Here is a 25,619-nt window from a genome sequence, read left to right as displayed (position 1 = left end):
CCATTGACATGTAATTAGGGTGTCTCCCTTTTTCTTTGTTCTAGATAACTTGGAACCAAATTTTTGCCCAAGTATCTCATTAACTAGAAAAAAAATTATCCTTTTCTTCTATTACTCTTACTTTCTGTGGGCTGGTTTTTATTTATTTTATGTTTAAACATTATAGTATATTTCCTTTCAGTGTATCTTTCCAAAAACTGTCTAGGTTATCAGAAACAAGTGGAAATTCAAACTTAAGAATTTGAGGGCTCAGGGATGCCTGGGTGGCTCAGTGGTTGAGCATCTGCCTTCGTCTCAGGGAGGGATCCTGGGGTCCCGGATCAAGTCCCACATCAGACTTCCTGCACAGAGCCTCCTTCTCCCTCTGCCTGTGTCTCTGCTTTTCTCTCTGTGTGTCTTTCATGAATGAATAAATAAAATGTTAAAAAAAAAAAGAATTTGAGGATTGAAAAAAAAAAGAATTTGAGGATTGAATTAGGCTGTAGGGAGGGGTATAGTGAGGATAAACCTTCTAACATTAAGAAACTTGCATTTTAATTGAGGTAAATAAAATATATACTTGAAAATTACAAGCAGTACATAAATTCCAAGTGAGGGGGTATGAGCAGGAAATACAAGACAGTTCTGAAGAGAGGGAGAGATTTCTAAAATTGAGGTTATAGTAGGAAGGACTTTTCGAAATTTGGGCTTAGAGTTCTAGAAAACAGTGTCACAGTGGAATCCAGAAGCTGGAAGACTCTCATCCCTCTAAGAAAGTTACATAAATCATTACTCATTTATTCAACACTCTAGTCTCTGTGTGGATGCCAGGCAGTGCTCCTGTGGAATTTAAAATCTAGTTTGTCAAGTAAAACTTTATTAATTCTATTATGCTGTGCTTCTAAGAGGGAGCAAAAAGCAAGAGGTACCAAAATAAAATAGTCTAGTCTGAATTTTAAATATTCATCTCCTTCCCATTTGCCAGCCCATTTTATTAAAAAGAAAATTTTATTCAAGTAAATTATTCTAGGTTGTTATGGTTTCAGTTAGGTTCAACTCAGAAACATTTGGAATAACAACTGATAATTTGGAAAGTGGAACTTTTTTATTTTACTCCAAAATCTTTTATTTGAGCCAACAACAGCAACAAAATACACCTTTTCTGGGGGAGGAGTTCTTTTATTCGTTTTTGGAATAATGGGTTTCCTAGTATGCAGAACAATATAGTCCAGTGGAATAACACCAGGCTGAGAAAGGGGAGAACTGAGTTTTCGGCCTAAGCACACCACTGCAACGGTAATGACAACAGGATAACTGCGAAGGCTCAAGTACAAACCAGAGATTGTTTCGTTTTTACCTTCCTAGAATGCATTCACTCTTTTTATAGTAGCAATATCCAAAATTTCCTTTGGGATCTAGCCATTCCTCTATGTGGCAGAGTGCATATGGCATAGAATTAGCCAATCAAAAAATAAAATAAGTACAGTGATTGGATCAGGGAGAGGCAAATTATCCAAACAGAATCAGAATGAAAAACCAGTAATGACAGAGGATATGCTTGTCTTGTTCCTGATCTTAGTGCGAAAGTTTTGAGTTTCTCGTCAGTAAGTCTGATGTTAGCTCTAGGATTTTTGTGTAGGTTTCCTTCATCAAGTTGAGGAATTTCCCCTCTTTCCTAGTTTTAGTTTGCTGAGAGTTTTATCATCAATGGCTGTTGGCTTCTGTCAAATATTTTTCTTCATCTACTTACATGATCATGTGATTTTTCTTCTTTCCCTGTTACTGTGATTACATTAATTGATTTTTTAATGCTGAACCAACCTTGTGTGCCTGGGATAAATCCCATTTAGTTGTGGTGTTTAATTCTTTGTATATATTGTGGGATTCAACTGGTTAATATATTGTTAAGGATTGTTGCATCTGTGTTCATGACAGAGATTGGTCTTTAGTTTTTTTTTATGTAATTTCTTTGTTTGGTTTGGGCAGTAGGGTAATGCTGGCCTTGTAGACTGAGTTAGGAAGTATTCCCCTTACTTCTTTCTTCTGAAAGAAACTGTACAGAATTGGTATAATTTCTTCCTTTAACGTTTAGGAGAATTCACCAGCAAACACATCTAAGCCCAGTGCTGTTTTGAAAGACTATTAATCATGTATTCAAGTTCTTTAATAGTTACAGGTCTTTTCAGATTTTCTATATATTTTTGATATATAGTTTTGATAGATTATGCCTTTCAAAAAATTAGCAAATTCATATAGACTATCAAATTTGTGGGCCTAATAATTCTTTAGTATCCTTTAATATTGATGGGATCTGTGGCAATGCTCTTCTTTCTTTTTTTATATTTGTAATTTTGTATTCTCTCTCCTTTTTTCTTAGCCTGGCTAAAGGCTTATTTTTGTGGCTTTGAAGATTTGTAACTAGTTTTAATGCTCTTGATTTTACCATATGAAATGCTACTCAGTGAATATGCCTGAATTCTCATGTTATCACTCTCCTAGGAAATTTCTGAAACTTCTTGAGGCTAAAACAAAAATCAAAAGTTCATCCCTACGTTCCTATAATCCAGATATATATTCCAAGGAATACATTTAGATTTATTTAGATACTTCTTTTACATCCCTGGGTTATGTAATTTGAAGTATACTTAAACAATATTAAGCATTTTCTTGAGGTACTAATGGTCAATACAGAAATATTCTGAAAGAAAGTCAAATTTGATGGATGTTTCAAATTCTTTCTCCAGCTATTAGGAAAAATGTGAACATATAATTAGTCTTCTAGTTAGGCTTATATACCACCTTTCCACCCATCTATCCACCCATCAATTCATACATGCATTTAACAAATATTTATTGAGTACTACTGTATGTCAAACATGGTTAAGCATTAAGCAGTTGTCTGCTGTCATGGAGCTTATCTTCTTTTGTCCTTACCACTTGCTCACCTGCTCCAACTCTTATTTCCCATTTAAACTTGTACTATATTTCCGATATTCCAATAGTTCCACTCTAGAATTTTTTCTTGAACGTGACATTCTCTCTATCTATTATCAACCTATGAAGCATTATTATCTTAAAAAATTGAAGTTGAAACTTTAGGCCTTTTAGAGTAAATTATCATTTGTAGGAAACAGGAAAAATATAAGAAAAGTTAAATTATATCAACAAAGAAGCTAACAATAAATGCTATAGGTGGGATGTCTAGATGCCAGGATATCATACCAAGTTTGTTTAGCAAGTCAATAGTATGGGATAAAAGAGGGAGCAATGAATAGGAAGAACTCAAAGTTAAGATTTTTAAGAATCATTACCACTTAATGCAACATGGGAAATTAGTTGAATCCTCATTTGAGCAAACCTATTGTGAAAAAGTTATTTATGAGATAATTGAGGACATTTCAGTCCGCAGGTGGTTAATTGAGGTCAACACAATACTATTAATTTAGTTAGATGTGAAAATGTATCATGCTTAGATAAGAATATATTCATAGGGGCACCTGGGTGGCTCAGTTGGTTAAGCATCTGCCTACGGCTCAGGTCATGATCCCGGGATCCTGGGATAGAGCCCCATGTTAGGCTCCCTCTTCAGTAGGGAGCCTGCTTTTCCCTTTGGTGCAGCTGCTCCTCATTCTTGTGTGCTCTCTCTCTCTCTCTCTCAAATAAATAAATAAATAAATAAATAAATAAATAAATAAATAAAATCTTTAAAACAAAAACATATCCATATGTACAGTTGGGTGAAAAGAAATCAGGTGAGAGGTTTGCCTTAAAATTTTTCATTTAGGAGTGTCTGAATGGCTCAGTTAAGTGTCTGCCTTTGGCTCAGGTCATGATCCCATGATCCTGGGACTGAGCGCACATTGGGCTCCCCACTCAGTGGGGAGTCTGCTTCACTCTCACCCTCTGCCTTTCCTCCTGCTTGTGCTCTCTCTCACTCTCTCTGTCTCTCTCAAATAAATAAATAAAATCTTTTAAAAAATAAAAAATAAAATCCTTCCTTTAAATAAAATGAGAAAAAGTGTAAAATCTTGGTAATTGCTGAGTGGGTGATATAGATGTGGTAATTTATATTTTACTCTTTTGTTTTTACAGCAAAATTTTTTAAATAGTCCAACCATGTACCTCTTTCTCCTTAAAAAAATCTGCTAATTCTCTGCTGGCTAAAGAACAAAATCTAAACACATGAGCTTACCACACACGTCTCTTTATAGATCCCAAACTAGTTTTCAACCTACTTTTCCATTCTCCATAATTCCTTCTTGCATAACCTCCTTTTTCCTAAACCTACCATGCCCTTTCATGCCCTTTCAAAGCTTTGTGCATCCCATTATCACTGTCCAGAATTTCCTTGCTTTCCTTTTCACATGTACATGAGCAAATGTACTCATCCTTAAAGACTCAACACAATATATTTTCCATTAAGACAAGGAGCTCAGTTAGAATTAGGCATTTTTGGGATCCCTGGGTGGCTCAGTAGTTGAGCGCCTGCCTTCAGCCCAGGGCGTGATCCTTGGGTCCTGGATCGAGTCCCACGTCCGGCTCCCTGTGTGGAGCCTGCTTCTCCCTCTGCCTGTGTCTCTGCTTCTCTTTCTCTCTGTGTGTGTGTGTCTCTCATGAATAAATACATAAAATCTTTAAAAAAAAAAAAAAGAATTAGGCATTTTCTCCAAGCTTCCCTTTTGCCCATGACTTTCTTACAGGTCTTACTATATAACCAAACCAATGTCTCTATATATTTATATTCTTGGCTCCACCACTGTGTCCAGGAAATAAGGGGTGCTTGATAAGTGTCTATCAAAAAAGTCCAATGTGCGCAGAGTCAGTCCTTTCTTTGTGAAGTCCTCCTGATGACCTAAAGAGAGCAAATAAAGGAAGAGCACTTTTCCTTTCTTACAGTGTTCTACTCTTGTCTTGTAAATCTTCTCAGAAATTTAACTTCTCTAATATGAAAAGGCAATCACAGTTCTAAATTTCCAGGCTACAGAAATATGTTAATATTTCATTTGTAAACACCACCAACAAATTGATTCTGTCATTAAGATTTAATGATTTTTTGACTAGTTGGGATTTATCTTTAGAAAAACACTGAGACTTGATTCCTTTAATGAGCTTTTTTCCCTGACCCAGCAATACCTAATTTCTATTTAATTACTTTGTGTTGACATTAGGTTTAGTTCCTTAGGTTCCTCCTCAAGATACATCCTTAGGGAGGCTGCTGTCAGACTATTTGGTTACAATGCATTATTTTTTTACATTTTATTACAATGCATTAATATTCTTGAGTTCAATGGTATGAAACCATGCTTTCCTCTTGTTTGTTTGTTTTGTTTTTCCACTCTTGGCATCTTTGTATATTATTACTCTGAAAGGAGTTTCAAAATTTCTGAGTGATTTTAAATCAAATAACCATGGGCAGCCTGGGTGGCTCAGTGGTTTAGCGCCGCCTTCAGCCCAGGGCCTGATCCTGGAGACTCAGGATCGAGTCCCACGTCGGGCTCCCTGCATGGAGCCTGCTTTTCCCTCTGCCTGTGTGTCTGCCTCTCTCTCTCTCTCTCTCATTAATAAATAAATAAAATCTTTAAAAAATAAATAAATCAAATAACCATTTTGGGGGGGATAAAATATGGATAGTTATGGATAGTTGTTAATCTACCTACAAGATTTTGAATGTGTTTGTGTATTCAGTAGATATATAAATCTCCTCATTATTATGGTGATAGAGTATTTTACAAAGTCTACAGCAGAGACAATAAAAGATTGGGCATGAGTCATTGACAAATACAATATGGCATATCCATATAATGGAGCGGTATTCAGCAATAAAAAGGAATGAGGTACAGGCCGCATGAATGAACCTTGAAAATGTTGTACCAAGTGAAAGGAGCTAGTCACAGAAGACCATATATTATATTATTCCATTTATAAGAAAGATCCAGAATAGGCAAATCTATAAAGACCAAAAAAGGGATTAGTGGTTGTCTATGGCTAGGGGTGGGTTTCTTACTGTGGAACATTTCTAAAATGTTCCAGAACTCAATGCCAGCGATGGTTGCAATTCAGTGAACATACTAAACTTTAAATTGTAAATGTAGGGTCTATAAATTGTATCTCAATAAAGTTATTATTTTTCTTTAAAGTTTAGGCATGAGTTGGATGCCGTATATTTAGGATAACAAACCGTGGCTGATGTAATAAACAAACTCAAGCATTATAGTGGTTTCACACCAGTGAATTTGTTTGTTTTCTCATTTACATAATATAACAGCCCATGGCAGATATTCCTAGCAGGCAAGGAACCTCCCATGCCATGCAATCCCTCAGAGATCCAGGTTCTTTCCATCTTCTGTCTCTGCCCGTTGGTAGGCCTCCCAGTCCTCTTCATTCAGCTGGCAATGGGGAAAGTGAGTGCAAAAAGGTACATTGATTTTTTTGCTCTGCCAGCTTGTGAGTGCCCAGTATCACCCACTCAAGTTCCATTGTGTCAAATGGCACACCTAATTACAAGGGACTCTTGGAAATGTACCATAGTTATATGTCCAGGAAGAAGAGGAAACTGGTTTGGCAAATGGCTATCCAGTCTCTGCTGTGGTTTCCCCACCCTTCATAGAGTCCTATGCATCCTCTCTCCTTTCTCCTTCCTCCTCAATTTATTTGTGCTTGTCTCCACTTGTTTGCCACTTTTTACCCATCACCTAATATAAATTGATGTTGAAGTGAGACAGGTTCTTGTCTCATGGAGTAGAAGAATGAATCTCTCAGACAAATGAGGGTGTGTAAAGAGATAGAGTTATATTATGCAAGGATACAGGAAAAGCTCTCAGGAGAGCTTCTACCCCCTAGATTCTGTGGCAGGCCTAAGAACTAAACTGACATCAGACATATTAATCAGAAAACAGCAAGCAAATTTATTTAATATTTTTTTACATGTACACAAGGAGTCTTCAGAGGGAAAATGAAGACCTGAAGAAGCTGTTAGACCCAAAAGCTTATATGTCTTTTTACAGAAAAAGCTGAATAAATTGTGGGCATGTGACAAGACAAAGCAGCTTGAGCTGGGGCAGTAAATTATGGGGCAGTGATTAGGAAACATATGGGGGAAACTAATGGAAGATCAGGGTTATCTGAGTAGGTTTGTTTGCACAGGTCCATTTCGGCATTGACTTTCATTCCCTGGTGATAAGAACATTCTTTTCTTCCTAGTACAGGGAGGGCACCTTTCTCATGGGAATTTTTTTTTTTTAAAGACTTTACTAATTTATTCATGAGAGATACAGAGAGAGGCAAAGACAGAGGCAGAGGGAGAATCAGGCTCCCCAGAGGGGATGTGAGACTCGATCCCAGGACCCTTTGGCTCAGGTCAAAGGCAAGAGGCTCAACCACTGAGCCACCCAAGTGCCTCTCTCATGTGAAATTTTGTGACTAGCCATTAGGCAGAAAGGGAGAGTTCAGAGACTCCTTTCTGCATCTACTGTTTCTCAGATGCCTTCAGCTCAAAATAATCAATACACCAAAGAGAATATTTTGGTGTGGCATATTCTAAACCCCTTCAAGCCCAAAATATGCATTTAAAATGTCCTATTTCAGGTGCCTGGCTGGCTCATTTGGTAGAGAATAATGGCTCTTGATCTCAGGGTCATGAGTTCAAGCCCCACATTGGGCATGGAGTCTACTTAAAAAAATAAAATAACATAACATAAAGCCTATTTTAAAAACAATAAAAAAAATAAAACATCCTATTTCATTTGGCCAACTTTCTCATTCTTATATTTGAGTTGGCTTTACACTTATTTGTAGACACACCCCAATTTTTTTCTACTTGCTGTTGTTTTAGAATAGAGCCACTTAAAAATAATAGTCAAAAGCCTTAAAACTGGTTCCACATAGTCATAGCACAAATTTAGTAAATGTTCATCCTATCAAACCCATGTGTGTTGACATCTTGCACATGGCTCAGTGTGGGTCATTATGCACATCATGCCAGCCCTTTGGGCCTCAGTTGTCAACAATTAAAAATAGAAGAGAGGGCCAGTGTCTTTTTGTTTCTAACACTGTATAAATGGAATTATTCATGTCCGGTGTATATGTACTCCATGGTAAAATCACATCAAGGGCTTTACTTTCTATCCATGGTTAGATTCAGATCAACTTCAAAGTAAATAAAATAGGTGTTGTATATTTATTTTTATTTTTTTAAAGATTTTATTTATTCATGAGATACACACACAGAGAGAGAGAGAGAGAGAGACAGAGGGAGAAGCAGGCTCCATGCAGGGAACCCGACGTGGGACTCGATCCCGGGTCTCCAGGATCAGGCCCTGGACCAAAGGCAGGTGCTAAACCACCGAACCACCCGGGCTGCCCAGGTGTTGTATATTTAAAGCTTAAATAGAAACCACCCATCATCTGGGCATCTTGGAAAGACAGCTAGAGACAGAGTTTGCCTTTATTACCAGTTACTCATGCTCCAAACAGATCCCGGCTTCCCCTGCCAGTGACAGTTTTAGCATCACACTAGGAGCAGTGTGCAACTTATTTTGTTTCTAGGACTTTTCTTCCTAGGAACATATGGGCCACGGAGCCAGAAATGAAGGTGCAGAGATGCAAAGTGGACCAATGTTTATTTATATACTGCAGCAAGAGGTTGAAAAATGAGAACTGACAGTATTCTTGCAACTAATATAACACTGCACATCAATGATATGGGAAATAAATAAATAATAGGAGACTTGGTAGTAACAAGATGGAGATAGGCCCTGGGACTGAGTCCTTCTGGAGTCATAAAGATAAACACATTTTTAACTTGTGGTTAAAAGGAAAGAGATGCTGGATAAGCATTAGCGGTTTTCTTCTTGAAAAGGAGGTGCTAATGAAGTATGTATCACTTTGGAATCATTAACGATGAGGAAGAATGAGAAAACCTGTCTACGTGAGGCAAATTGAAATAACTGTGACCAAGTAGCTTCCCATTGCTGAACCTGGGTGGTTAATCCCATTACAAAGTGGGGTTAGGAGCCTGGAGCCTGGATATCTGTAGTTCATCATCTCTCTCTCTCTCCATAACTGAGGTTCCATCCTTTTAGGTTCAGCCATTTAAAAGCTTTATGAACCCACGCAAGTTATGTACTTTCACAAGTCTCTGTCCTCGTGTACGAGGTGGAGATGAGAGTATAGGTCGTGGTAAGTTTTTAAAGAGAGAGTGAATCCAGTGCACATGGGAAGCACTCGAGTAATTAATCGATATTTTTATTACTACACCAACCTTTAATACACATCCTAAGGCCAGCCTCTCCTATCTCCACCAGTTTTGCTCGCAAAATCCATCTATGTAAACTTTTGAAACTATGTGTGGTCCTCTTTTCTTCTCTTTCTGTCCTTTCCTTTCTTCCCATCCCTCTTCTCAGAGTAGGTAGAAATGGGTACTGGCCATAGGCCAAACTCTTCTTGAAACAATATGCCTTCGCCTTAGCCATGTGTCATCTGAAGTTCCGGGTCTGGGAATATTCTTCAGAGATTCCAAACTTGACAGAACGAGTAATTGCCACCTCCTCCCAGGGCAGAGCTACTGCCGGCTCAGGCAGCAGCATCAGGAGGGTCTTACCTGGTGCTCGGAGTCAGCTGCAGTCAGAGCAGAGAAGGCTCCATTTTAGTTCTTGGAAGGGCCACGAACTGCCAGTTGGGGGGTCACACTCGAGGGTATTGAGTAACTCCCGGACTGCTGTACTCGGCAGGGTGGGTTTTCTCCCACGTAAAGCTCAAGCTGCCGCTGGCACCACCCCCACTACCGCCCTCCTCCCATCTCTGCTTGTGAAATGTTTTCCCCATGTTTTGAAGTGTGTTCCAAATATGAATTCCTCCATGAAGGCCTTTTTAGGTCTCTCTGCTGGACTTTTTTCTCCTCTCAGCTCATTGCATATGCTTATAGCACACGCTCATACCTGCTAGTCTCCTTGGTTAATCTGGTGAAGTCTCGAAGGGCCTCTTCATGCAAAGGAACCCCTGGGGGCACCTGACTGCCTCAGTGGTTGAGCATATACCTTTGGCTCAGGTCATGATCCTGGGGTCCGAGGATCAAGTCCCACATTGGGCTCCCTGCATGGAGCCTGCTTCTCTCTCTGCCTATGTCTCTGCCTCTCTGTGTGTGTTTCTCTCTCATGAATAAATAAATAAAATCTTAAAAAAAGAAGGAACCCCTTGGAGAACATTTGTCATTCATAGACTGATCCTGAACAATTTCTTTTGATATACTTGCATTTTGGTTTGAAAACCATGCTCTACTTTTTTTTTTTTTTTTTTTTAAGATTTTATTTATTCATTCATGAGACAGAGGGCGGGGGAGAGGCAGAGACAGGCAGAGGGAGAAGCAGGCTCCATGCAGGGAGCCTGACATGGGACTCGATCCCGGGTCTCCAGGATCACACCCTGGGCCGAAGGCAGTGCTAAGCCACTGAGCCACCCAGGCTGCCCATCTACTTTTAATCCATTCTAACTCTGATGCTTAAATTGACTAATTAGCTTAACCCCTCTGGCTTCTGATTCCGACCACATGAGAGGATGGTCACAAGTGACACACACAGAGACAGGTTATAGGCCTATCTTAACTAGTGGTGTTACCTTCATTTATTTGTATTACAGTGATAGCTGTAATTGTCTTATTTCTGTCTTCCAAGAGCAAGATTCCAGAGACTTGTTTATCTACATAAAATGAGCCTTCAAACATAGCAACTGCTCAAATGATTAATCATTTGAATCTGATGAGCTAATTTCCTTGGCAATCTAGAAAGTGGTACTAATCCAGTCCTCTGTGTGTGTGTGTGTGTGTGTGTGTGTGTTGTATACCTAGAGAGAAACAGAGGAATGGGAAGAACACCATGATGGCAGGCTCATTCTGAGGTTACATTTCGATATTCTTTATTTCTTTTGCATTTTTCCTTCTTAGTGAAGTCAGGATTCAAGACCAGATGATCAGTTTTAGCTTCAAAATTGGCCTCTTAGACTCATTCTTCTATTAACACCTGTTCTAATCAACATATAATATTGCTATTTATAAATGAGTGTGACATTTTCAAAACCTTACCTCTTGCAGAGACATTTTATTTTAATCTTTGTCCATTATCAAATAGACGTTCCTACTGTGTCCTGATACTGGGCATTGCTGGAGGTGGAGAATTTCCATTACTATGTACAAATAGTTCCCCAATCTGGCCTTGCCCAAATCAGATGGTACCTCTTATGCACGAGCCCATATCCCAGAGTCAGGATATCTGGGATGGGTCAGGTGCTAAGAATGTATGTCTTTCAAAAGCTTCCCAAACAGGACTAATGAGCAACTGACATGGGAACCACTGGAGTGAAAAGATTGAGTCCTACTCATTATGAGTTTATAAGCTGCTTAGAAAGATTAGACATAAGAAAAATAACTCACAAACTCTGTGTTATGAAACATATAACTTACATGTTCTGGTAAAGCATTTTATAAAGTGCTTATACTCCTCATTCTTTCTATAAAGTAGGTAAAGCAATTATTTTTATTCAATTTTTTAATGAGTATTAAGACAAAGGCATTAATTGAATTGTCTAGAAACCTGAAATCCTGACCAGGCCCAGATTCAAACACCTCATGCCCTTTACTCAACAAACTTACTTAGTGGTCCAAGGACTTTGGTCATGGTGAAACAAATATCTAGGACAGCAAGCAGGGAGAACCTGAAGGCCATCTATAAGTAAAATGACACTGATGATCCAAAGACATGTCTGTAACCATGTGTTCTCCAGGTTGTCTGGATGAAAACCTGCTGAAAGAAAAAGAGCAGAATTTTTTCTCTTCATGTTTAAGTATGCTTAAGAATGGCAGGACCTACTAGAAAATATCTTGTTGAAAGTTATTATGTGCAAAAAAGTAATACAAACTAAATTTTATAATAATAACAATGGTTAAGATTAAGTTCTTACTATTTGCAAGGCACTATTTTAAGGATTTCATGGATATATATATATGGTTAAGTGTGCTTTTGCTTTTGTCCATCTTGGGTTTTTTTAAGTCATGTACATGTTTACCATCAGGATTAACCATGTTTCATTGTTGTCATTTTTTTTTTTTGTCATTTGTTTTTATTCTCTTTCAAGAAGCTACAGTGAGGAGAAGCCATTTCTGCCCTGTCTTCTCACCTGTACCCAATATGCTATATCTCAAGGCAAGTTGTGTTCAGCTTTATCCACACTCTTCACTAGCCTGTCCCTTTATGTTAGTGTCTCTGAGGACACCCAGGAGGCATAAGATAATAGGTATAAAATGGTGGACACAGGGATGCCCGATATCAGAAGTTTCTGTAAGATTTTACAAAATGATAGGGACAGACAGAGACATTTTATAGCACAGAGAAGGAGACCTATATGGGATTAGGGCAGCTCTATAGGATTAGAAAATGAGTTCTATATGGGGTTATGGAAGAAGGCTGACTTCACACGAGAAGAACTTTAAGGCTATGTGCTTAAGACTGTGGTTCCTGATTCTGCACGTGTGGCAAAGTACCTGCAGAATAAAGTGCACATGTGGAAGGTTCTTCATTATTTGGGCCAATCTTATGCTCTCTGTTTCAGTCCAAACAGACCACTTGTGGTTCTCACAACATTCTTACTTTCTTGTCTGCCTTTGTCTTGGCTCATGCTATCTATTCTGATGAAAATAAGAGTCATCCTTGTTCATGCCCCCTGGAGGATCTTCCCTAACTTGATATCTATTCGAGACTCTGTTCAAGTGTTATATTTTCCTGTAGGTTTTTTTTTTTTATTTTTATTTTTTTTTGGCAACAGCCTCACCAAAATACAACCCATCACTCTCTCCTCTTCCTCATCTTAATGAATAAGTGCCAACCTTGTTACTGCAGTTGCTCTGACCAAAAATTTTGAGTCATCCTGGTTCTTCTCTCTTTCTCATAAACCATATTCAATCAACCAACTATTCTCTTATTTCTCCTGTCAGAGAATATCCCCAATACAATCCCTCCTCAGCATCTTCAAAGCTTTCACCCTGGTGTAAGCCCCAGTCTACTCTCAGATGGCTTATTTTAATAGCCTCCTAATTATCTTCTCTGTTTTCATCTTACCCCCATTTTCTATCTATTCTCTACATGACAGTGAAGGCAATGCCTTTAAAATGTAAGGCAGGTCTTGTCACGGTTCTTTAGTATACTTGAATGGCTTTCCATCTCACTCAACAAAAGAGCCAGACTCGGGAGCCCCTACCGGTAACCTAGAGCCCACTGTCTCTCCGACTTCCTCTTCTGCCCTTCTCTACCCCAATAGGATCCTTACTGTTTCCCACACCCTCAAGCCTTTTGCTGCCCTCAGAGCTTTGCACATGCTCTTCCTCCTGTCTGGAACCCTTTCCCTGATAGCCCCATGATATATTCCCTTACTTCCTTTAGGTCTCTGCTCAGAAAGCACGTAACCAGAGAGGCTTCCCTTGAGCATACCCCATAAAATAGTAAACACTACCTCAGATACCTACCACCTGAATCTGCTTTTTCCTATCCATGTACTTCTCTCCACTAGACACAAGATGTATTATTTATTTGGTCATCATCTATCTCTCCATACTCAGCACGAATTTTGTTACCGTGTCCTCAATGTTCAGTATAGTGCTTGGTACATTTTTTGTGATCTGTCAGGTCTGACGTATAGAAAAGCTGTCATAGATACCAAAAGCTTAAAAAAATGTATGAAAAAAATGGAGGAATTTTTTTCTGTACATTTTTTTCTTGCTATAGTTACTTGTTTTACCGGTGACAAAACTTGACACCTAATATTGTACTGAAATACTCTGAGATATGAGAGCAAATGATGAAATCTCACTACTTTAGACTAATAAAGCCCATTCTGTTTAATTTTTTTTTTTTTTTTTTTTTTTTTTTAGCCCATTCTGTTTAAATGCTTAATTTGTTCTCTTAAGACAGTGTAGTATAGTGAACAGGGCTCTAGAGTCAGGCTGTGTATTTTCCAGTTCTAGCTTGAATAGTTAATAGTTGTATGTCCTTGGAAAAGCTCTTAACATCTCTGTTTCTTGGATATAAATGAGGATGATAATATATTACCTCCTCATGTCAACAAGAGGATTTAACCATATATATATCCATGAAATCCTTAAAATAGTGCCTTGCAAATAGTAAGAGCTTAATCTTAGCCATTGTTATTATTATAAAAGTTAGTTTGTATTACTTTTTTGCACATAATAACTTTCAACAAGATATTTTCTAGTAGGCCCTGCCATTCTTGACTCAATAGATAAAAACTATAATTAACATCCATTTATATAAAAGCAATTCATGTAGTAGGGTCCATGCATTCTTTTCTGTTTAAAATGCTTTGCCTGGTATATCTTCACCTCTGCCTAAACCAAGTCATTATACATTCTTCACTAGAAAACTTCAAATTAGTGGTGTTCCATGCTCCTTGCTGAAAACTAAAGAACGATTGTTTTAGTAATACATGTCATCAAATGTGAGTTTGGTCCTGACATAATTAAAAAATTATGGTTTTAATAATTTACTCTAAAAAATAACTTTAATAATTTACTATTAAAATTTGGTTTTAATATTTATAATTTGGTTAATCCTTCTGTATTAGAATCTAATTTGCCTCACAGAGTATCAGCTGCCCACACACCACCTGAGGGGCCACATGCATTCATGACAAATGAGCACACATTCTGTGTGTGGCATGCTCGCAACAGATGACATGGGACCAGATGACCTATGTGTACTTTGGAGAGTCACAGCATCTCCACTAATTTCCACTGATGGGCATCTTACTTGAAAACAAGGCTAGGTTGCCAACTACTTTAGCATCAGAATTACACAAAATAAAAAGGAGAAACATTGAATTATAGCTCAGAGAGGAGGAAAATCATGACTTCTGACTCACCTCCCAGAAAGGAGACAGCCTGCCTTGTTGTAGTGGTGACAGGACTGGAATCTGTGTCTCTCCACATCTGCTCAGTGCTCCTTCCACTTCCTGCTCAACGGAGCTCATAAAAGAGGTTGTGGGGCATCTAGAAATATGGGGGAAAGTCATTTTGATTTTAAAAGGGCTCATAAATTCTGAAAGAGAATAAATGGACTAGAATAGTAACAGGATGGATAAAATAAAACATCACTTATTGTGTGATGTTGCCTTTGAAAATGAATGGCTTTGCTCTGAGGTATTTTTTCTCAGGGGAAGTGGCCAAATGAACTGGCAAGTGAAGATAGAAGGACTTTACTGTTCAACATCCCATCCAGGGATACTCTGTATGAAAACGGGTCAGGTCCCATGACTACAAATATGAATGGAGAGTCATTGTTCTCTGGGAGATCTGGGGAAGGGCATTTACCTCTGTTTTTGATTAAATGAGGGGAAAACACACTTCATAGACTGAACATAATTTTTTTTTTTTTTTTAGAAAAGACTTTGCCAATTTATGTTGGTGGAAAAGCAGTTAACTCTTTCTAGCCAAAGACATAGGAAGATAAGCTAAAAAGATGACCCACCTTGAACAATCTAAGATTGTGTCAAAATAGGCTAACCCCCACATCTAACTCTTAAATCCTCAAGAGTTTACTTTAACAGAGTGACAATCAGTTGTACTATGCTAGAAATAAAAGAGTATTAACCTATGGGTACATGTTACTTTAAGACAAATGAAATTTAAATTCAGGTTTGTGAAAAAAGATACATTAGGGAATGATTTTTATCTTATAAATATGTATAAAATTCTTTAATACACCAAGTCTCTTGTATGTTTCACATCAATTGATTCATAAATATCTGAATTACACATGGCTGTAAAGATGTAAAAACATCTTGCCTAAAAATTATGTATCAAGAAGATGACACAGATATGCCTCTAGGCATTGCAGTTGAAGACATTGAAGGAGACGGAGGGCAGGTACCTTTTAAGAGATTGACAGTGAGATATGCCTCAAATTATATATGATTTCTCAAATAAGACATCCAGCTATAATGGTATGCCAGAAAAATCTAAGTGGTTCTGATGAAGCTGAATTTGTACCGGAAATGAGCCATCAGCTCCAGAAAATAGTAGGAGAGTTGGGAGTATTATCAAAGTTTGGTCCTTGAATTACTTGCACTGGAATCCCCTGAAGTGCATGTTATAAATTCCAATTAACCCCATTCTGCTACATGTCAGGGAGTGGGCCCCAGTAACTGTACTGAATGAGTTCCTTAGTTTGTTCTAATGCATCCTAAAGTTTGTCAACCGTTAAGACTGACTGTTCAGGCAGCCCGGGTGGCTCAGCGGTTTAGCGCCGCCTTCGGCCCAGGATGTGATCTAGGGACCCTGGATTGAGTCCCTCGTCAGGCTTCCTGCATGGAGCCTGTTTCTCTCTCTGCCTGTGTCTCTGCCTCTCTCTCTCTCTCTGTGTATCTCTTATGAATAAATAAAAAATCTTAAAAAAAAAAATAAAAGACTGTTCGCCTAGAGCCTGAGTTTCACCTTTGCAAAAATTGATGATGCTAAGGGAGCCTGCGTGGCTCAGTCAGTCAAGCATCTGCCTTCAGCTCAGGTCATGGTCCCTGGGTCCTGGGATCACCAGGCTCACACTCCCTGCTCATTGGAGAGTCTGATTCTCCCTTTCCCTCTGGTCCTCCTCCCTACCCGTGCTCTCTCTCTCAATTGAATAAATAAAAAATCTTTTAAAAATCTTTAAAAAACTGATGATGTTAACTTTTATTTTAATGAATAAAATCCAAGTTCCTCAGTTGTGACTAAATACATACAAGCATAATTCTCTGAGTCCAAATACCCGTTTATCTGGAGCACCCTTGTATGACTCAGCTGTGTTTTGTTTTTACACCCTTGGCTAAGGCCTTTTATTTCCCATCAAGCAGAGATTAGTGGTGTCTTATATCACTGCAAATATATTTATATATTTGTCCCCTTGAAGCATTAGAGAGCAATATTAAAATAATAGGCAAGGATTGTCGCTTATACTCCAAGTTGCCCTGACTCACTGTCAATCTCTTAGAAGGTACCTGCCCTCCCTCTCCTTCAATGTCTTCAACTGCAAAATATGAAAATATTAGAACCTTCCCTGCTTCACCAATCTGTTGAAGAGGAAGTAGGGTGATGGTGTTTCAATGTACTGTGAAGCACAGATTTATTAATATGCAGGATTTTTCAATATCTGAGGCAAGTGATGCAAGGCAGAGATATACTTGGTCTAATAATACATGGTAATTTGGTTTTTACAATAAAGAAAAGAAATAAGAACTCATTAAGGATGGTTAACTTTTCACTGTTTCTAACAGATCTTCCTTCCTGCATTTTGCATTTCATTTGCATTCCAGAAAGCTCTGGAGTTAACAGTGCAGTTAGCATTCACAAAGGCCCATTCTTATTCTTTATTCTTACCTCCCTTTTGATTTCACATTTAATTTTTGTTTTAGTTTTTGTAGACTATTAGCAATAGATTCTCAGTTGAATATATTCTTAGAAGTAGGGATCCCTGGGTGGCCCAGCGGTTTGGCGCCTGCCTTTGGCCCAGGGCACGATCCTGGAGATCCGGGATCAAATCCCACTTTGGGCTCCCGGCGCATGGAGCCTGCTTCTCCCTCTGCCTCTCTCTCTCTCTCTCTCTCTCTCTCTCTCTCTGTGTGTGACTATCATAAATAAATAAAAATTAAAAAAAAAACTTTATTCTTAGAAGTAACCAAAACACCATTATTATTAACTGTACTTTGAGTTTTTAAAATAAAAGGAATATACTACTTCCTTGGTTCTGGGCACTTAAAAGAGTAAAATTTGTTAGAAATTGATAAGAAAAGAAAAATCCTTGTAACAGAAGAACCAGTAGCAGTACCTTTACCTTCTTAATTTTTCCCTCAACAATTAAACATAGACCTGCTTTAGGGGACCTGAGTGGCTCAGTGGTTGAGCATCTGCCTTTGTCTCAGGTCATGATCCCTGGGTCTTGGAATGAGTCCCTCATCTGGCTCCCCAGAGGGAGCCTGCTTCTCCCCAGAAGGAGCCTGTTTCTCCCTCTGCCTATCTTTCTGCCTCTCTCTCTCTGTGTCTCTCATGAATAAATAAATAAAATCTTAAAAAAACACAAATATAGGCCTGCTTTATGAAATCACATGTATGTTCTGTTGGAACATATGTTGGTGGAAAAGCAGTTAACTCTTTCTAGCCAAAGACATAGGAGGCAATAGAGTTATCAGTGCCTAAGATAAGCTAAAAAGATGTCATCATTGATTTGCTTCACTTAGATTCCTAATAAGTACGTGGTAACTTTTTTTTTTTTTTTGGATGGGAGTGAGAGTAAAAAGAAGAGGAAGGGCTCAGGGATTTCTCATGAGTGGAAGGAAATAGAATGCATTAATTTAATGTTTGCTGAAGAGGCTAAGACCTGCCTATTTTGGGGTTTGTTTCCCTAAATCTTCTGGGCACAAAACTTTCCTCTGTCATCAACGCCAATTTCTCTTCTTTTTTTAAAACAAAACAAAACAAATTTCCTAAACACTGGACTAGAAGGTCAAGAGTCCTTAAAGCAAATTCAAACAGTCAGCCTTTCTAGTCCATGAATTCCACAAGGACGGTTTTCCCAGGACCTCAGAGCTTGTAATGGGACCTTGAGCCTCCCCACCATCTAGCTTCCAAAGAGTACCAGTGAAAACCCAAAACACTTTCCTGATGCTCCTTGCCTGTGTTTCTAATGACCCTGAGCTCTGAAGCCTCAACCAGTGAGGTGTTTGATAACATGTTCCTAAAACATTATCTTTAAGTAAAGACTTTTTAAAGGAATTACCTTCAGAAATCATGGAAATGGTTAGCTGTTTAAACTTTCCATGGCTATTAAACTTCATACCTCCTTTTGAATGAATATCAAGTTCCCGCCCAGTACTACTAGCCTCACTGAAGCCTTGTCTCTTCTATAAAATTATTGTCTTATGTCTCATAGATTTTGGATTTTGTTTATAGACAAAAGCACACAGTTTGCCACATGATGATACAATGCTGTGTATTTTCTCTTATTATCTCTGTGTTTTTACCTCCCCTTCAAATTATTTAATTTCTTGAGGACAGAAATTAGATTAAGACATCAAGAGACCCTAGGTACTAAAAGATTTTGGCATCGCCCTCCACCACCACATCTAATTCAACATAAAAATGACATTATTAAGTTAAATAAGGATAAGAAACTCTAGCAAATTTAAAAAATTTCTATGCTAGTTTTGGGAAGTATCATTCTTTAAGGTTTTTTTTTTTTTTTTCCTCATTTTGGTCTCCTAAGCAAATCCATAGATGTTCTTTTTTTTTTTTAATTTTTATTTATTTATGATAGTCACACACACAGAGAGAGAGAGGCAGAGACACAGGCAGAGGGAGAAGCAGGCTCCATGCACCGGGAGCCCGATGTGGGATTTGATCCTGGGTCTCCAGATCGTGCCCTGGGCCAAAGGCAGGCGCTAAACCGCTGTGCCACCCAGGGATCCCCATAGATGTTCTTTTAGTAATCCTGATCTGTCTGAAGATAAAAACAAGTATTATCCTCTTTGTGTGTTCCAGGGAATAATTGGATTTTGTCAACATCTTTAGTTTAAGAGAGTCCTATAATAAATCTCTATAAAATTGGAAGACACATTAGAAAATAATTTTTATCTGAATTATTGGTTTTAAGTATGTTTTCTGTATATCTGATTTTTTTAAAAAATAAGAAAGACATTCTGTTTCTTTCAGTGGCCCATTTGTCCTCCTTTTTGATCTGCCCTAACAAAAAGTCCACTCTTGTCAATGCTTCTATATTAATGAGTGATGTAAAATTTGCTAAACATTTTTTTAGGGGTGATGGAGATATTTTAATATCATGTACTCACAATTAACTTGAAATCTTCTGTGTTCATTGATTTTTCTCCATAAGTTGAGCATTGATATTGTACCACCTACGGGGTAGGGGAAAGAGGTTTCTGACATTTCTATCTATCCTACAGTCTCTCTCTACATTCTGGATTTGGTACCAAAGTCTTGATGCATCTTACCAAACCATTTCCAAACAGTACCAGACTTCTCCTTACCAGGAATCTTCATTCAATTGCTAAACAATACAATTTCCTCAGGTAATTGTACCTCATTTAGGCCAAGAATATGATTCTTAAGCTCAACATAAGCCGGTGAGAATAATCATGTCTAGGTGATGGACACATTCTGTTTGACCCCTATTTTGATCTTTTGCCAGTTCTGTTCACTTTTTATTTTCCTTTAATAGGCCATGTTTTAGAGAAGTTTAGGTTTGCCCCAAAACTGAGTGGAAAGCACAGAGAATTTTGTAACCTCTCTTCCTCCACACACAGTGTCCCCCACTATCAACATCCCCCATTATCATAGTATATCAGTTGCAATTGATGAACCTACATTGACACATCATTATCAGCTGAATTCCAAATGTTTACACTATAGTTCATTTTTGTGTTTTGCGTTCTATGGATTTGGACAATTATATAATGACATGTATCTACCATCATGGTATCATACAGAATAGTTCCATTGCCCTAAAAATCTTTTGTTTCCACCTATTTATCCCTCCCTCCCCACTAAACTCTGACAATCTTTTTACTGTCTCCATAGTTTCGCCCTTTCCAAAATGTTGTATATTTAGCATCATACAGTATGTTGCCTTTTGACCTCTTTCACGTAGTACTATGTATTTAAGTTTCCTCCATGTCTTCACAGCTGGGTTGCTCATTTCTTTTTAGCAATGAATAATATTCTGTTTCCTGGAAGCACTCTGGTTTATTCATCTTCTCACCTACTGAAGATGTCTGGTTGCTTCCTGGTTTTGGCAATCATGAATAAAGCGGCTATAGACATCTATGTACAGGTTTTTGTGGGGACATAAGTTTCCAACTCCTTTGGGCAAGTACCAAGGAGCTGAATTGCTAGGTAAGAGTAGGTTTGTAGGAAATTGCTGAACTGGCTGTACCTTTTTGAATTGCTACCAGCACTGATTGAGAGTTGCTCTTGTTCCACAGTAGGAAATTGCTGAACTGGCTATACCTTTTTGAATTGCTACCAGCACTGATTGAGAGTTGCTCTTGTTCCAGTTCATTTTTCACAGGGGCTGGAGGAGTCACTTGGCTCATAGCACTTACTACTCTATGTGGCTGATTAGGTCTATGGTTCCCTTATAAGAGTGTCTTCTAGTCATTTAGGAAAACAGAATACTGGTGTGAGCTATAAGGCACAATGAATTCACAGACCCAGCTAAGACCTAGTTCTGCTCCTCATTTGCCTTACAATCTGCCAATTACTTTTTATATGCTTTGGCTTCCTCTTCTTCTAAATAAAGTTAAGAGATATCCACATATTCTATTTTATTTTTTTAAGATTTATTTATTTATTTTAGAGAGAACATAAGCAGGAGGGGCCGAAGGAGAGGAGGGAGTATCTCAAGCAGACTCTGTGCTGAGCATGGAACCTGATGCAGAGCTTGATCCCATGACCCTGGAGATCATGCCCTGAGCTGAAACCAAGAGTTGACTGCTTCACTGACCAAACCACCTAGGTGCCCTGATACCCACATATTTTAAAGAATATTTCTGTAATTATAATCTTTTTTTAATTATAATCTTAAATCAGAGACTAGAACAAATATATATATACTTTTTTATTTTATGATAGTCACACAGAGAGAGAGAGAGAGAGAGAGGCAGAGACACAGGCAGAGGGAGAAGCAGGCTCCATGCACCGGGAGCCCGACGTGGGACTCGATCCCAGGTCTCCAGGATCACGCCCTGGGCCAAAGGCAGGTGCCAAACTGCTGCACCACCCTGGGATCCCTAGAACAAATATTTTGATTAAGCTTTATGAATTTCTTAATGAATAATGTCATGAGAGGTAACATAAAAGAATTTATCCATGATTACCTAATAACAAGAATGTGTTTTTCTTCTTCGCAACATTGTAAAGTGCAATGCGAGTATAAATTTAGGAATTTAAAAATACTACTATATCTACCAAATGTAGAAGTGAGAATGAAGCATATTCGTGGGATGATCTAATGGGAATAAACAACATATGCGGAAGAAAAAAATAGAAACTTCTTTTTGTTTATTTGAATGTAAAGGTTTTTTACCCACTGAATTCCTAATACATATTTAGTTCTCAAAATAATTTCTTTCTACTTCCTTGTAGATCTCTTTGGGAAATTCGTTTCAATCTATTAGACCTGCTAGCATAGTTTCTCACCCTGTAAGTGTTAAAATATAATCATAGCAATTTTTTTTTCAGAAGTTCAATCATTTATGATGAGATCTGTGTTGTGGTTTGTTAGTGTGATAAGGAAGGGTGTGGCTTAGGAAGGCTGGCTCAAGACTAAGCAAAGTGGCTTCATAAAACATGTGAGTCTCCACTTCCTGGGTCAGGTCTTTAACCTTTGGGGATCCAGGCACTTGATTTTGCCAGTGCCCTCAAATGAGCAGGCTCCAGGAAGGTGGAAATGATCATGCAGCCCAGACTCAGAGATTTGTATGTTAGGCATAACTCCAATTTGTTAACTTATAATGAGAAAGGAAAGTCTGAGGTGAAGGAAAGGCAGTGGAGGCAGATACCAAGGGCTTCCTTTTCCAGCCTGAGTGAATTACCAAACTTTAAGCCTCAGTTCTTATCTGTGAATGGGGATAATAATAGGACCCAACTCCACGAGATTGTGTGAGAATTAATGAGATAATGTATATAAAATGTATTAGCACCCTACTTGTCACTTACTAAACACTCAAGGGTAGGGAAATGGAAAACATTTCAGCTACTTTGGCCACTGTTTTCTCTATCAGAATGAACTGTTTTATTGATCTGCATAGAGTTGAAATAAAAAGGAGTCAGTAGATTGTAATGAAGGGCATTCCTGGCCTGAGCCATCCTTTCCTACTATAGAGATATATTTTCCAGTGATGCCTTCCTGGCTGAGAGCTCCTTCCCTGAACAATGACAGACATACTTATCAGGTTTGGTTTTCTAAATACTGTTTTTATATACCTATCTGGGTTATTGACCTTTCTGTTGATGGAAACGTTCTTTAAGCTCGGACACCACTGCTGACAAACAACTGGAACAGTTGTGGCAGTATCTCCCCCAATGCCTAGGGCAGACATCAGGAACCAGCTGGGTTCTGCTCCTGCCAAGCCCAGACTTGCCCTCTGAATTCTCGTTCACAGACCTCCAGACAGCCACTTCCAATAGCTCATCATTTTTACTGGAAGTGAAATGTATTTTCCATCTTGGGAACAGGCCACAGTGAAGTCACTTGTCTGTACTTTTAGCTTAAAACACATTATCTCTCATCATTGTGTGCTGTTTCCATTAATCAGATTTTCACCTTGGTTAAGGCATTATAAGGCACCCCCCAGTTACTTTACATAACGTCACAAAATATGGCAGGATAAAGATTAAAGTTATATTGGTGAACTACTGAGTTCCACTGTCAGGTATTATGCATGTAAAAGTTTGTACTTTGGCATTTCTAGTCACTGGATTTCTTAACCTATTCATGATATTTACAATAAGGATGAATGGTTAAACCATCCCATGGAATCCATATTACACAATATGACTCAAAAGAATGAACTAGTTTTAAAAAAAAAAGAATGAACTAGTAACATACACACAACAAACTGGACTGGCCTCAGGGTAATTAAGTCATATTGAAAAAGGCAACCTTGTGCCTGGCTGGCTCAGTCAATAAAGCATGTGATTCTTGATCTCAGGGTTGTGAGTTCAAGCCCCATGTTCAGTACAAGAGATTACTTAAAAATAAAATCTTAAAAAAAAAAAAAAGAAAATGGAAAAAGGCAACCTCAAAAGGTTATATACACTGTATGATTACATTTATATAACATTCTTGAAGTGACAAAATTATAGAGATGGAAGAGACATCAGTGGTTACCAGAGGTTAGGAAGAGGGAAGAGAGAGAGGTGGCTGTGTCTGCTAGAGGGATACAAGGAGAGAGGTTTCAGAAGAAACCAAACCTGCCTACGCCTTAATCTTAGACTTCTAGCTTCCAGAACTGTGAGAAAATACATTTCTGTTGTTTAAGCCAAAAAAAAAAAAAAAAAGTAGTACAAGAAGTTCTTGTAACAAAATTGTTCTGTAATTTAATTGGTGTGGCAGTCACAAGAAGGTACATATGTTGTATAATTGTACTAAAAAATACGTACACACAGCACACACACATGCACACACGCACAAACGCCTGTAAGTCTGGTGAAATCTGAATAGTTGGATGAATTGAATCAACGTCAGTTTCCTGGTTGTGAAATTGTACTACAGTCCTACAAGATTTGCCATTGGAATGGGAAATGGGAGGAAAGGTACATGGTTCTTTATTATTTCTTACAACTACGTGTGAATCTAAACTTATCTCAAAAGATTTTTTAGAAATCTGCAATGAGATTTTGGGAATTGCAGCTGCATCTTGTAGGAATTAAGTATCAAATAAAGAGAATTGTTTCTTTAGAATAGTAGGAGAGAATGGTGCTCAGGTGTTTCAACCACCTAAGTGGCTGTGTTCACACTATTTCCTAATGTTGCTACTTTGAGGACTGTTGTCAAAGATGTGTTTGCTCCCTTATTTGACCTGAGTCATTGATACTGTAGCAGAAAGCTGCTGATTTAACATTCTATTAGCCTGGGAACTTTATTAGAACTTGAGAGGATATATTAGTTTATATTTGTTTCTTTTATTTTCTATTTTTAGTATAAAACAGTAAATAAGCAAAAATGTGATCTGGCTTTCTTCCCTTAAAAATGGGAGAGGGAAAGTGTTCTGATGTTGTATATATTTTAATCAGCATGCAACAGCATGCCTTTGATCCTAAGTCTATGACAGACATCACTAGCGGATTATGGCACTTGATTTTTCAAAGAGGTTGGATTTTTCCTCAGAATCCGTCTTAACATAACACTTAACAAACATAATCTTCTTAACATAACATAACACTTCTCAACATAACACAGAGAGCCACTAACAGTAAGTTGCCATTGACACAAGATGGAGCCCCAGAGTCAGCATTTATGTCCAAATTCTTCCCAGAATATGGGATTTTTTTTTTCTAGCATACTCTATTCCCTGTCCATGCCAAATTAGGGGAAAAAATTATGCATTAACATTTTCTTTTCTTCCCCCAGCTTTCCCTGCTCTAAATGTGTTTCAGATACTTTGCTGAAATGTCTTTTATCTTTCATAAATAAAAATTCCCTAAATTGAGTGTTTTTGTATGAAATACAACATTCCTTAAAAAGTAGTGCCATATGCAGCTGGTAAATTTTGAACAGATTTTAATTCCTTTATAGTTCAAGCAGAGAAAAATCACAACTGGCCAGTGTAGGGGAAAGTAAGTTCTCTTGGGCATGTGCATATTTTTAAAGATGATTGCCCCTTTTTTGCAATAATTAATACATACTGGCAACCTTCAGTGTCAGAGATTATCAGTGTCTAGATACTGACACCAGTGACTTTTGACAATAAAGGTGCCTTTTAATCCAGAAGAAAGGAGAAAACAGGTGATTTAAATCTATTTCCTATACATTATGTCCAGACTAATATAAGAAAAGTCACAAAAAAACCTAACAAATTATAGAACAATTTACCTG

General features: G+C 38.0%; 1 protein-coding gene and 1 long non-coding RNA gene across 31 annotated transcripts in view; one reads left to right on the top strand and one right to left on the bottom strand.

The window, feature by feature from the left end:
* SGIP1 (SH3GL interacting endocytic adaptor 1) overlaps nt 1–25,619 on the top strand; it is a 207,274-nt gene that overhangs the window by 31,677 nt on the left and 149,978 nt on the right. The gene's annotated exons all lie outside the window — the stretch shown is intronic.
* Nucleotides 4,687–25,619, bottom strand: part of LOC112647188 (uncharacterized) — a 142,736-nt gene continuing 121,803 nt past the window's right edge. For 2 of the 5 annotated variants that reach the window (XR_004816236.2, XR_007410811.1), the window contains 3 exons: nt 19,852–19,917; nt 14,899–15,025; nt 10,914–11,768 (listed from right to left, as the gene is read on the bottom strand). This is a non-coding gene — a long non-coding RNA (uncharacterized LOC112647188). Of the gene's footprint in view, nt 4,832–10,913; nt 11,772–14,898; nt 15,026–19,851; nt 19,918–25,619 lie in introns of those variants that run through there. The other 3 variants (XR_007410809.1, XR_003128171.3, XR_007410810.1) reach the window with 3 other exon arrangements.

Source organism: Canis lupus, chromosome 5 (assembly GCF_003254725.2).
Source record: "Canis lupus dingo isolate Sandy chromosome 5, ASM325472v2, whole genome shotgun sequence".
Taxonomy (NCBI): domain Eukaryota; kingdom Metazoa; phylum Chordata; class Mammalia; order Carnivora; family Canidae; genus Canis; species Canis lupus.
This window is presented reverse-complemented; position numbering and strand designations above follow the sequence as displayed.